General features: G+C 44.6%; 2 pseudogenes; one reads left to right on the forward strand and one right to left on the reverse strand.

Moving 5' to 3' along the window:
• Positions 1-5751: 5751 nt before the first annotated feature.
• Positions 5752-7078, reverse strand: LOC105711457 (argininosuccinate synthase-like; annotated as a pseudogene).
• A 142-nt stretch (positions 7079-7220) lies between these two features.
• LOC135268278 (nascent polypeptide-associated complex subunit alpha-like) lies at positions 7221-8651 on the forward strand (annotated as a pseudogene).
• Positions 8652-12693: the final 4042 nt, after the last annotated feature.

Raw genomic sequence — 12693 nt, forward strand, 5'->3', positions numbered from 1 at the left:
AAAAATATTTTCCCATATTTTCTTTCAAAAGTTTTACAATTTTGCCTTTTATTTAAGTCCACATTCCATCTGAAATTCATTTCTCCTTTCATTTGCAATGCCAGGGCTCTCTTACAATGGATTTCTATATACATATGGGTCTGCTTTCGGTTCTCTATTTTGTTCCTTTTGCCTATCCCTGTGCTAGCATTATACTGCCTGAACTCTGTGGTCTGCCTGCCTACCTGCCTGCCTTCCTTCCTTCCTTCCAACTCTCTCTCTTTCTCGCTTTCCTTTTTTCCTTCTTTCCTTCTTTCTGAGTCTCACTCCATTGCCCAGACCAGAGTACAGTGGTGCAATTTCAGCTCATCGCAACCTCATTCTCGTAGGTTCAAGCAATTCTCCTGCCTCAGCCTCCTGAGTAGGTGGGATTACAGATGCACGCCACCATGCCCAGCTAATTTTCTCTCTTTTATTTTTTTAGTAGAGACGGGGTTTCACCATGTTGGCCAGGCTGGTCTCGAACTCCTGACCTCAAGTAATCCACCCGCCTTGGCCTTCCAAAGTGCTGGGATTACAGGTGTGAGCCACCAAGCCTGGCCTGTGGCTTTATTTCAAATGTTGATTTATAAATACACAAGTCCCGCCCTAACTTATTTCTTTTTTTTCTTTACAAAGATCTCAAGTATTCTTAGCTCTTTGCTCCTTCATAGACATTTTCTAATCATTTGTTATGATAAACTTGAGATTTTAATTTGAAATCTCAGTAAATACATGTGGTGGATTGCATTGTTCATTCACAGTTATTTGTTCCCATCTTTGCCATACTTTTCTATAGGTGGGGTAAACCAGTCTGCTTCATTGGTTTTTGGCTTGTGTTGACTTGCCTTGGCCAACACCAAATTGGAGCAGAAACTTAAATTATGTTGTATGCTTTAGTGCTTCCCCTACCTCCCTTGAGCTTCTCCCATTTGCCAGGAGATCACACCCCAAAGAGTGGCTGCGCCTTCAGTGGGAATCCCAGAATGAAAAGACAAATGGAATCATGCAGAGTCCAATATGGCCACAAAAAGTCTGCAGCCTTCATGTAATGGGAGCAAGAATGTTCCTATTACTGCTATTTGGAAAAAAATTGGCGTTTTTTGTTTTTTTTTGAGACGGAGTTTCACTCTTATTACCCAGGCTGGAGTGCAATGGCGTGATCTTGGCTCGCCGCAACCTCCGCCTCCTGGGTTCAGGCAGTTCTCCTGCCTCAGCCTCCTGAGTAGCTGGGATTACAGGCACACATCAACGTGCCCAGCTAATTTTTTGTATTTTTAGTAGAGACGGGGTTTCACCGTGTTGACCAGGATGGTGTCGATCTCTTGACCTCGTGATCCGCCCGCCTCGGCCTCCCAAAGTGCTGGGATTACAGGCGTGAGCCACCACGCCCGGCAAAAATTGGCGTCTTTATGATATCGAGTCATTGGTACAGTGTGTGTGAGTGTGTGTGTGTGTCTGTGTAATTTTATCACATGTGTAGCTTCATATAACCACGTTCAATCAAAATACGGAACTATGCCATCACGACAAAGACTCTTCCTCATGCTACTTAATTATAGTCACACTCAGCCTCTCCCCCACACCATCCCTAATCTCTGACAACCACTAATCTGTTCTCCATCTCTGTAATTTTGTCATTTCAAGAATGTTATGTAAGCCAGGTGCAGTGGCTCATGCCTGTAATCTCAGCACTTTGAAAGGGTGAGGTGGGCGGATTGCTTGAGGTCAGGAGTTCAAGACCAGCCTGGCCAACATGGCAAAACTCCATCTCTACCAAAAATATAAAAATTAGCTGGGCATGGTGATGTGTGCCTGTAGTCCCAGCTACTTGAGAGGCTGAGGCAGGAGAATTGCTTGAACCCAGGAGGCAGAGGTTGCTGTGGGCCAAGATCACACCACTGGACTCCAGCCTGGGCAACAGAGCAAGACTCCATCTCAAAAAAAAAAAAAGTTATGTAAATTAAATCATAGAATATGTGTCCTTTTGAGACTTTATCTTCATTCAGCATAATGCCCTTGAGATTCATCCAAGTTGTGTGTGTCAACTGTTGATTCTTTTCATTGCTGAGTAGTATTCCACAGTGTGGATATACCACAGTTTGTTTAGCCATTCACCTGTTGAACAGCATCTGGGTTTTGGTTATTATGAATAAAGCTGCTATGAACATTCATACACAGGTTTTTATATGAACGTAAGTTTTCACTTCTCTGGGAAAAGTAATCAGTAGGGCAATTGCTGGGTCATTTTGTAGTTGCATGTTCACTGTTAAAAGAAACTGCCAAACCATTTTCCAGGGTGGCTATACCATTTTACATTCCCACCACCAATGTATGAGATATCCAAGTTTCTGTATCCTTGCCAGCATTTGGTGTTGTCACTATTTTAAAATTTCTGTCATTTTGATGGTTATGTGGTGGTGTCTCACTGTGGTCTTAATAATTTGCATTTTTTGGCAGAGTGTGGGGGCTCATGCCTATAATTCCAACACTTTGGGAGGCTGAGGTGGGAGGATTGCTTGGGGTTAGGGGCTTGAGACCAACCTAGGCAACATAGTGAGACCCCGTCTCTACAAAAAAAAAATTAAAAATTAGCAGGGCATAGTGGTACGAGCCTGTAGTCCTAGCTAATTGGCAGGCTGAGACAGGAGGATTGCTTGAGCTCAGGAATTCAGGGCTGCAGTGAGTTGTGACTATACTCTAGACTGGGTGACAGAGTGAGACCCTTCTCTAACAATAATCATCATCATCATCATTTGCATTTCCTTAATGGCTAGTGATGTGAACATCTTCTCATGTGCTTATTTGACATCACTGTATCCTTGTCAGTGAAATGTCTTTTGCTATTTTCTAATTGGATTTTTTCCCCTAAGTTTTGAGAATTTCTTTTTTTTTTTTTTTTTTTTTTTTGAGAAGGAGTTTCGCTCCTTACCCAGGCTGGAGTGCAATGGCATGATCTCGGCTCACCGCAACCTCCGCCTCCTGGGTTCAGGCAATTCTCCTGCCTCAGCCTCCTGAGTAGCTGGGATTACAGGCACGCGCCACCGTGCCCAGCTAATTTTTTGTATTAGTAGAGACAGGGTTTCACCATGTTGACCAGGATGGTCTCGATCTCTTGACCTCGTGATCCACCCGCCTCGGCCTCCCAAAGTGCTGGGATTACAGGCTTGAGCCACCGCGCCCGGCGAGAATTTCTTATACTTTCTAGATATGAGGCTTCTGTCAGATACGTGGTTAGCAAATATTTTACCCTAGTCCGTAGCTTGTCTTTTCATCCTCTTAACAGGGTCTTTGTAGAGAAAAAGTTTTTTAATATTGACACAGTCCATTTTATCAATTTTTTTATTCTATGAATAAAATAAGTGGCACAATTCTAGTGGCACAATTCTTTTGTTTTATTTTCCAATCTTATTATGCAGTCAAGGATCTATAGTACACTGTGTAACAGGAGTGGTGATAGTGGTCATCCTTCTCTGTTTCTGACTTTAAGCTTCTGATTTTCTGATCTGTCTTCACGCATTTTCAGTTCCTAAGAACCATAGTCATCAGTTACATTGTGTTTGGCTGCAAGAGTGTGCTTGTCTAGAGTGGCTTAAATGACAAAAATATGTAGGCTGCACAAGGTGGCTCACACCTGTAATCCCAGCACTTTGGGAAGCTAAGGTGGGAGGATTGCTTGAGCCCAGGAGTTTGAGACCAGCTTGGGCAACATAGGGAGACCCCATCTCTACAAAAAATAAAAAAATTGGTCAGGCGTGGTGGTGTGCGCCTGTGGTCCCAGCTACTCAGGAGGCTGAGGTAGGAAGATCACTTGAGCCCATGAGGTCAAGAATGCAGTGAGCCACGACTGTGCCATTGTACTCCAACCTTGGTGACAGAGTGAGATCTTGTCTCAAAAAAAAGTAATAATTTATATGATTAAAATATGTGGCCTTGGGCTTTTTCTGTCATTCTACTGTACCACCCTCAGATTTGGCTTTTGTCTTTGATGACATCCTGGCAAGAAAGGTTTCAGGCTTTCTCACCATATTTATTTCAGCTCGGGAACAACTTTTCATCAGATGCCCTGAGACATATTTCCTTTTCCATGTCGTTGGTTACCACTGGATCACAGATAGGGGAGTGGTTACCATACTTACCATAAACTAACCATGATTCAACTTCTGGGTCTGGGGTTCCTTCCCTGAGTATGTTGATACCAAACTAGGCCAGGCGCAGTGGCTCACGCCTGTAATCCCAGCACTTTGGGAGGCTGAGGCGGGTGGATCGCCTGAGGTCAGGAGTTTGAGACCAGCCTAGCCAACCTGGTGAAACCCCGTCTCCACTAAAAATACAAAAATTAGCTGGGCGTGGTGGCAGTTACCTGTAATCCCAGCTATTCGGGAGACTGAGGCAGGAAAATCATTTGAACCCAGGAGGCGGAGGTTGCAGTGAGCTGAGATTGTACCATTGCACTCCAGCCTGGGTGACAGAGAGAGACTCTGTCTCAAAAAACAAACAAACAAAAAGAATAAATAAATAAATAAAGTTACCAAACTAAGGATGAAAGGGGTGAGAGGGAGGAACTGGCTATGCTGCCAACAGTGTCTGTCCAACATCTATTTGACTTTGTATTCCCTGTGCCTAGCAATGGCAGATACATTTGGAGGTTTCTGTTCAGCTTATCCCCCTTCATTAGGAACTACCTCTCCATCCCTGAGGGTAGACCTCTGCAGGCACACAGCTGCACTTCCAGCCATACTGAAGGGGACCATTAATTTAGTCATCAAAACATATTTATTGGGACTTAGCCACCATCAAGCTATTTATGTTTATATTTATATTTCATATGTATATATGCTGCATATAAAATACAATGTAAGCGGTATACACTAGAATTATATTTCATCCAGATTATAGCTACTGTGCTAGGTGCTGAGGATAGAATGGTGGATGAAAGAAGATGCCCCACAGTCTAGTGGTGAATACAGTCCTCAATCAAATCTTCAATCACAATTGAGATAAATGCTCTAGAGGACTAGTAGTAGTGATATGTAATACATGATTAGGGGATTAGGCCAGGAGTGAACCACTGGCTCAAACTCAGCCAATCAGATTTTCTTTCCTGGGAATTAAAGATAATAATAGCTAACACTTATATAGTACTTACTGTCTGATATGGATTGGCTGTGTCCCCACCCAAATCTCATTTTGAATTGTGGCTCCCATAATTCCCATGTATTGTGGGAGGGACCCAGTGGGAGATAATTAAATAATGGGGGGCGTTTCCTCCATACTGTTCTCATGGTAGTGAGTAAGTCTCATGAGATCCGATGGTTTTATTAGGGGTTTCCGCTTTTGCGTCTTCCTCATTCTCTCTTTGCCTGCTTCCATCCATGTAAGACAGGACTTGCTCCTTCTCGCCTTCTGCCATAACTGTGGGGCTTCCCAGCAATGTGGAACCGTAAACCCAATTACATCTCTTTCTTTTGTAAATTGCCCAGTCTTGGGTATTTTTTTTTAAGGTCTTTTAATTGTCATTTTATAGCTTCCCACCGCAGGTGCCCCCAACCTTTTCCTTCAATGACAACGTTTGCAGGGTTCAGGGGGAAGGAACAAAGCTGGGGACTGGAAGCCCCACTCCACTGCCAGCTGGGGAGAACAAGTCACAATTATAAATTATCACAACAATTAGCGCCTGTACTTGAGGGATCTGCAAATTGAGGAGGCCCCAGCTCCTCACTGTACAGGGGTCTATTTGGCAGTGATCTTGCTCTGGAGGCAATGCTATTCCTTCAGCCTGACAGAATTGATGTTGATGAAGCCAGTGTCATCAATTAGCTCACAGTCACCCTGAACGTTCATGCTCACCAGCTCCTTGTTGTAGAGAGACAGTGGGGACTCCGGCCGACGATGTACACCTGGCCCTTTAAGATGGACACCTGCACTTTCCCTTCCACTCCCTCCTGGGACTTGGCAATGCAGTGGTGGACAAATTCACACTCAGGGCTGTGCCAGAAACCGGTATAGACCAGCTCAGCAAATTTCAAGCCCAGGCCTTGTTTGATTTTGCGCACTTCCCAGTCCATGGTGAAGTCCTTGATGTTTCAATGAGCGTGGTAAAGGATGGTGCCTGCTGGGGACTCCTAGATACCTTGGGACCTCATTCCGATGAAGCGGTTCTCCACGATGTTAATGTGGCCCACGCCGTGCTTGCCCACGACTTCGTTCAGGTACATGAAAAGCTCCAAAGAGGTCTGGTGGGTGGTGCCATCCTTGACGTTGGTCTCAGATATGTTTTTATTAGCAGCGTGAAAATGGACTAATACTGTCCTAAATTATTTTATACAGTTTAATGGATTTAATTCCTTCCCGCAATCCTAGAGAGGTATATTACATTATCTCCAGTTTAGAGGTAAATACATTGAGGCACAGAGAGGTTAAGTAACTTACTGCAGGTCACACAGCTAGTTAGTTATGGAGCTAGGATTTAAACCCAGGTAACCTGATTCCAGAGGATGGGCTCACTATCACTGGGACTAGGAGGGTGGGGCATCTGTCTCCTGCCTCTTTTGGGAAAAGCACAGAAAGCTGGTTTTCATGCAGAAAAAGAAGAATAAAGGGAGAAGTGCCGAGAGAAATAAAAGCAAGGTCCCCCCTCCAACTTTTTCTGAGACAAGATTTCACTCTCTGTCACCCAGGCTAGAGTGCAGTGGTGCCATCATAGCTTACTGCAGTCTCAAACTCCTGGGGTCAAGTGATCCTCCTGCCTCAGCCTCCTGAGTAGCTGGGACTACAGGCACATGCCACTGTGTCTAGCTAATTTTATTTTTTATTTTTGGTAGAGATAGAGTCTTGCTTTGTTGGTAAGGCTGGTCTTGAAGTCCTGACTTCAAGTGATCCTCTTGCCTTGGCCTCACAAAGTGCCGGGATTACAGGCATGAGCCACCAAACCCAGCCATGGTCCCTTTCTTGAGGAGTCTCAGTTGTCTCCTGTAATATCCAGAGACCTCTTTACCAGGATCCTCTGAATATGATATGACTTCTGAATTTCATCACCAGGTATATGACCAAGCTTCATTTATCCTTTCTTCCCTCCACTCATCAAGGATATATACTATGTCAGTTGCTGCAAAGTTCAGAACACCCCACCCATATGGGCTAAGCTGAAATTCCCAACTGGTTTGCCACCACCACTTGTGTGCCATAAATGGCTTACACATATGGCCAAGTTTTTGATCCTCTCAGCCTTTGGGGCAGCTGGGCAAGACCTGAGGTGACTAAAGTCTTTGGGCGAGTCACCTCTGGCTGTAAGTAGCCTGTCCATTTACACACCAGTGTATCATACAAGTAATATCTTTCTTTTTTCTTTTTTTGTAAGAGATGGGGTTTTGCTCTGTTGCTCAGGCTGGAGTGCAGTGGTGCAATCATAGCTCACTGTGGCCTCAAACTCCTGGGTTCAAGCGATCCTCCTGCCTCAGCCAGTTTTTCATTTCTTTGTACAGATGGCAGTCTTGCTATGTTGCCCAGGCTGGTCTTGAACTCCTGGCCTCAAGTAATCCTCCCACCTCAGCCTTCCAAAGTACTAGAATTACAGGAGTGAGCCACCTTTTAGGCCCAAATAGTATCATTTTCTGTGTGCCATTACCAGACAAGGTGGAGAAGCACTGGCTTAAGGAATAGACTTATAATTTTCACCTGAAATAAGAAGTGTAGGCTCTTTCTGCTGCCATCATTATATTCCCTGCACAGATCTGGCATTGAATCTGACAGTGAAGAATCAGTACCAGAACTCGAGGAACAAAATTCCACACAGGAACCACACAATAAGCCCAGGTGGCAGCAGCAGCGCATTTGACGAAGAACCAGTCAAGAAAGCAAAACACGGAGTGAAGAGTAGGCACATGGCCGGGCACGGTGGCTCATTCCTATAATCCCAGCACTTTGGGAGTCCAAGGCAGGCGGATCACTTGAGGTCAGGAATTTGAGACCAGCCTGGCCAACATGGTTAAACCCCATCTCTAGTCTCTACTAAAAATACAAAAATTAGCCAAGTGTGGTGGCATGTGCCTGTAATCCCAGCTATTCAGGAGGCTGAGGCAGGAAAATCACTTGAACCTGGGAGGCAAAGGTTGCAGTGAGCTGAGATTGTGCCACGGCACTCCAGCCTGGACGACAGAGCGAGACTGTCTCCAAAAAAAGAGAAAGAAACGAAAGAAATGAAAGGGAGGCACAGAAGCTATGGCTATGTCCAAACTGGGTCTGTGAAAGGCTATGAGGGTTACTAGAGTGACTATCCCGAATCTAAGAATATCCTCTTCATCAACCAGATGTTTACAAGATGTTTACAAGAGCCTAGCTTCAAACACCTACACAGTTTGGGGGGAAACTAAGATCAAAGATTTATCTCAACAAGCACAGCTAGGAGCTGCTGAGAAGTTCAAAGTTCAAGGTGAAGTTGTCTTAAACATTCAAGAAAACGTACAGACTCCACTGTACAAGAGGAGAGGGAAGAGGAAGCAGTTGAGGAAACAGGTGTGAAACTTAAGGATATAGGACTGGTCTTGTCACAAGCAAATGTGTGAGCAAAGGCAGTCCAAGTCCTGAAGAGCAATATTGCAGATATTGTAAATGCTATCATGGAATTAACGTAAGCTGAAAATGAGGACCTTTTCTATGTGTCTTTCAAATGAGTCACTGCAGCTTGGTTTGAAATTTGTACTGTTTGCATTATTAATAAAGTTATGGTTTCTTGCTGGGTGAAAAAAAAAAAAAAGTTTGTGGTGGGCATTTCCTAGTTAGAGTGCAGTTGCTCAGCAAGGTCATCTAGACCTTTCCTCTCTTTATGCTGCTATTCCCATGATGGGTTTTTATCTTCAGCCTCAGGGTTGCATGGTTATTTCATGGTTGCAAGATGGCCTCCCTATCTCTAAGTACCACGTTCTTACAAATGGGGTTGAAAATGAGAAATGGTATGAGGGTACTCTTCCGATTCATCAGCCTCTTTTATCAGGAAGCAAACTCTTGCCTAGAAGTTCCCCAGCAGGATTCCTCCCTATAGCAACAGATGCGAAATAGTCTTGGAGTTTAAGTATCTGATTTTCCCTTCTCTAACTTGGAAAGTGGGCTTGAAAAAGGTTTGGGAATGGCTGGAAGGTAGCTGACTGATAGTGCCTGCTATTTTTGTTAGGTAAAATAAAACGGTATGTGTAAGTGACAGTTCCGGGACTTCATTCTCGTGAATTTTTAATAAGGTTGTTTCTCTTGGAGTATCTGCCTACTTATATCATTGAATATGTAAGTTGGTGTAACTCTCCCATCTAAAGCAGGGGTTGCCTAGTCCAAACTGATCTACAGACATGTGGCGCACTTAATACCTCTGCACTGCTGACTCTGTTGTCAAGACAGAGCTTTCTGCTCTCATGTGATAGCACTACTTATATCACAAGCTTGTCCTTAAAAGTCCATATGAGGCCGGGCGCGGTGGCTCAAGCCTGTAATCCCAGCACTTTGGGAGGCCGAGGCGGGTGGATCACGAGGTCAAGAGATCGAGACCATCTTGGTCAACATGGTGAAACCCCGTCTCTACTAATACAAAAAATTAGCTGGGCACGGTGGCGCGTGCCTGTAATCCCAGCTACTCAGGGGGCTGAGGCAGGAGAATTGCCTGAACCCAGGAGGCGGAGATTGCGGTGAGCCGAGATCGCGCCATTGCGCTCCAGCCTGGGTATCAAGAGCGAAACTCCGTCTCAAAAAAAAAAAAAAAAAAAAAAAAAAAAAAAAAAAAGTCCATATGAATAAAAAGCTAAATTTGTTTTTTAGAAACAGGATCTTGGTATGTTGCCCACGCTGGCCTTGTAGTCCTCAGCTCAAGTGATCCTTCGGCCTCAGCCTCCCAAGTAGCTGGGACTTATAGGTGCCTGCCACTGAGCCCACATTAAAGTTGTTATTATTATTATTATTATTATTATTATTATTATTATTATTGAGATGGGGTCCTGCTCTGTCACCCAGGCTGGAGTGCAGTGGTGCCATCTTGGCTCACTGCAACCTCTGCCTCCCAGATTCAAGTGATTCCCCTGCCTCAACCTCCTGAGTAGCTGGGATGACAGACATGCACCACACTCCGGGATAATTTTTGTATTTTTAGTAGAGACTAGAGATGGGGTTTCACCATGTTGGCCAGGCTGGTCTTGAACTCCTGACCTCAAGTGATCCACCCACCTTGACTTCCAAAGTGCTGGGATTATAGGCGTGAGCCACCACGCCCTGCCTGGACTTTTTTTTTTTTTTTTAGATGGAGTCTTGCTCTGTTGCCAGGCTGGAATGCAAAGGAACGATCTCAGCTCACTGCAACCTCTGGCTCCCGGGTTCAAGTGATTCTCCTGCCTCAGCCTCCTGAGTAGCTGGGACTACAGGTGCATGCCACCCAATTTTTAATAAAAGTTCCTATGTAGGAATTGCATCTCACTAGGTTGAGACTTTCTTTGGATAATCACAAATGCCATCTTTAGTTCATTCATGGCTTGCAGTCAGAAAACTTAATTTATTTATTAAATAAATAAACATTTATTTATTTCAAAGACAACATGATTGACATCTAAGAAATGACCAAAACTGCAGGATTAAGAGAGATTGCTCTGTAGCAATACACAGTAACTAGGATGTTAGAAATCTAGGAACCTGATTTACTTCTCACCTCCCAGTCCTGTTCCTATCTGGGTCTTACTTATTTTGATAAACAGCCTTACCTTACATCTGGTTGCTGAAACCAAATGCTTGGGAGGAGTCCTTTCCCCGACCGCCCACATTAAATCTATCAGTACGACTTATCTGTTCCACTTCCAAAATGTATCTCAAATCTGTCGACTTCTCTCCATTTCCACAGTTCTCACTCATTTCTCTTTTACCACTCCAGTGGCCTACCTGTTATTTCTGCTTCCACCATAAGTCCCCAAAAACCCATTTTTCCCGCATAAGCCTGAATAAGCTCTTCAGTTCATCAGTTATCTACTGCTGCAGAACAAACCACCTCAAATCTTTTTTTTTTTTTTTTTTTTTTTTTGAGACAGAGTCTCTCTGTTACTCAGGCTGGAGTTCAATGTTGTGATCTCAGCTCACTGTAACCTCCACTTCCCAGGCTCAAATGATTCTCACGCCTCAGCCTCCCAAGTAGCTGGGACTACAGGTGTGTGCCACCATGCCCAGATAATTTTTTTTGTATTTTTAGTAGAGAAGGGGTTTTACTATGTTGGCCAGGCTGGTCTCGAACTCCTGACAAGTGATCTGCCCATCTTGACCTCCCAAAGTGCTAGGATTACAGGCGTGAGCCATTGCATCCACCCCACCTCAAATCTTGATGATTAAAGAAAAAATACAGTCATTTGCTCACGATTCTGTGGGTTAGCTGAGCAGGGCAAGTTCAGCTGGAATAGCAAGGCTGTGCTGCATGTAGTGTAGGCTGGACTTTCTCACATGACTGAAGTTTGGGCTGGAGAACCCAAGGTAGTGTCACTTACATGTCTAGTCCCTCATCAGGGACGGCTGGAACGCTGGGGCCGAGTGCTCTGGCATCCTTTGGGACCTCACTATCCATGGGGCCTCTCCAGCAGGCTCCAAGAAAGCAGCAAGAGCTCTTAGAGCCCAATCTCAGAAGTTGCATCGTGTCCCTGTTACTTCTACCACATTCTGTTAGTTAAAGCAAGTCACAGGGGCCTGCCCACATTCAGGAGGAGTGAAAACAGAGAGAGGAATTGCAAAGGTCCATTTACAAAAGCGCATGTGGGATGGGATGGATGGTTGCAACCACCTTTGAAAACAGTCTAACGGAGTGAGATTGTATTTATTTATTTTTTAATTTTTAATTTTATTTCTTATTTTTTAAAACAGGGTCTTGCCTTGTTGCCCATGCTGGAATGCAGTGGCACTATTGTGGCTCACTATAACCTCAAACTCCTGGGCTCAAGTGATCTTCCCACCTTAGCCTCCTGAGTAGCTGGGACTACAGGCTCACACCACCATGCCCAGCTAATTTTTAATTATTATTATTATTATTATTTTTTGTCGAGACAGGGTCTTGCTTTGCTGCCCAGGCTGGTCTTGACCTCCTGGTCTCAAGCAATCCTCCTGCCTCTGCTTTGCAAAGTGCTGGGACTGTAGGCATGAGGCACCATACCTGGCCCAGAGTGAGCTTTAAGAAAATTATACAACACTTTTCATCCCTCCCTCCCTCCCTTCCTCCCCGCTTTTTTTTTCTTTGAATAGGGCCTTGCTCTGTCACCCAGACTGGAGTGCAGTGGCACAGTCACAGCTCACTGCAGCCTCAACCTTTTGGTTTGGGCAATCCTCCCACCTCAGCCTCCCGAGTAGCTAGGATTACAGTTGCATGCTACCACGCCTGGCTAATTTTTTTCTATTTTTTGGTAGAGACAAGGTGTCCTATGTTGCCCAGACTGGTCCAGAACTCTTGGGCTCAAGTGATTCTCCTGCCTCAGTCTCCCAAAGATGTTACAGGTGTAAGCCACTGTGCCTCGTCACCTTTCTTCTTAAACTTCTTCAGTGCTTCCACTGGCACTTAGACTACAATCCAAATTCCCTATCCTGGCTGAAAAAACCACCTGTCCCTTGTGCCACCACCCTCCCACTCTTCATTACATTGGCCTTTTTGTTCCTGCAACACCAAATCCTGCACCTTCT

Source organism: Aotus nancymaae, unplaced genomic scaffold (genome assembly GCF_030222135.1).
Source record: "Aotus nancymaae isolate 86718 unplaced genomic scaffold, 86718_ANA_hifiasm-v0.15.2.pri h1tg000040l, whole genome shotgun sequence".
In the NCBI taxonomy this organism is placed as follows: domain Eukaryota; kingdom Metazoa; phylum Chordata; class Mammalia; order Primates; family Aotidae; genus Aotus; species Aotus nancymaae.